This window comes from Callithrix jacchus, chromosome 11, assembly GCF_049354715.1.
Source record: "Callithrix jacchus isolate 240 chromosome 11, calJac240_pri, whole genome shotgun sequence".
Taxonomy (NCBI): Eukaryota; Metazoa; Chordata; class Mammalia; order Primates; family Cebidae; genus Callithrix; species Callithrix jacchus.
The window spans coordinates 107,028,143-107,029,377 of record NC_133512.1 but is presented as its reverse complement, the minus strand read 5'-3'; the positions used below and the strand labels follow the sequence as shown (position 1 = coordinate 107,029,377).

Below are 1,235 nucleotides of genomic sequence, written 5' to 3'. Positions count from 1 at the left end.
TTAGTCAGTTTAAATTTAGGGTTACTGCCATTTGATGTTGACTGGCTGTTTTATCCATTTGTTGGTGTAAATGCTTCTTTATGTTGGTGCTCTTTACTTTTTGGTGTATTTTTAGAAAGGCTAATACTGGTTGTTTCTTTCTGTGTGTAATGCTTCTTTCAGAAGCTCTTGTAAAGCAGGCCTGGTGGTAATAAAATCTCCGAGTTCTTGCTTGTTCATAAAAGATTTTATTTTTCCTTCAGTTGTGAAGCTTAGTTTGGCTGGATATGAAATTCTGGGCTGAAGGTTCTATTCTTTGAGGATGTTGAATATTGGCCCCCACTCTCTTCTGGCTTGTAGAGTTTCTGCTGAGAGATCTGCTGTAAGTCTGATAGGCTTGCCTTTGTGGGTAATCTGACCTTTCTCTCTGGCTGCCCTTAGTATTTTCTCCTTCATTTCAACCCTGGTGAATCTAACGATTATGTGCCTTGGGGTTGCTCTTCTTTTTTTTTTTTTTTTTTTAACTAAAAGAGTTGACAGTTTTATTTTCACATTTCCCAATACAAATGAAAACTGCATCTTTTTGCCCCACCTCTCCCCTCCAAAACTATTCTCTTTGATCAGACAGGGGAGCAAGTCTTCCTTATGCTGTTTAGAAAACCCAGCATCACAGCAGCATGATCTCCTGGTGAAGCCGAACAGGTAATATAAAACTGACAGAATGAGGCCTCCCCTCTATCCTTATCTGTCTGGTCGAGTCATTCCAGGCCGAGTGGGCACCATCATGGGACGGGCAGGAGGTCTCATCATTGGGGGCCCAGGCATCATTGGCATATGGCCTCCCATGGGTGGCCTCATTCCAGGAGCAGGTCCCACTGGCATCATCCCAGGAGGAGGAGGGCCCATCATTGGCATCATGGGAGGGCCCCCCATATGGGGTGCTGGCATCATACCAGGGCGAGGAGGACCCGGAAGACTTGGGGGAGGTGGTATCATCGCCCCTGCAGGAGGAGGAGCAGAGAATGGAGTAGGAGGTATCTTTCCTTGTTGAAATGCAGCCGTTGTTTTGTCAATCAGGCTCTGAGCCTGCTCTTCCATCCATTTCTGATAGTAGTCTTTCACATTCTCTTTGTGTTTCCTACCACTGCAGTGTGTCTTTCTCACAGATGGAGAGTCATGGGTGAGGTATGTATTGCAGTAGTCACAATAAAACTTGGGCATGTTGCTCTGCAAGCCGTTGGCCACTCCATTCCGTC

At 45.7% G+C, this 1,235-nt stretch overlaps 1 pseudogene across 1 annotated transcript; it reads right to left on the bottom strand.

The window, feature by feature from the left end:
• Positions 1 to 478: 478 nt before the first annotated feature.
• LOC118143766 (U1 small nuclear ribonucleoprotein C pseudogene) lies at positions 479 to 1,235 on the bottom strand (annotated as a pseudogene). Its single transcript, XR_013524214.1, has one exon. The product of XR_013524214.1 is annotated as a U1 small nuclear ribonucleoprotein C pseudogene (transcript).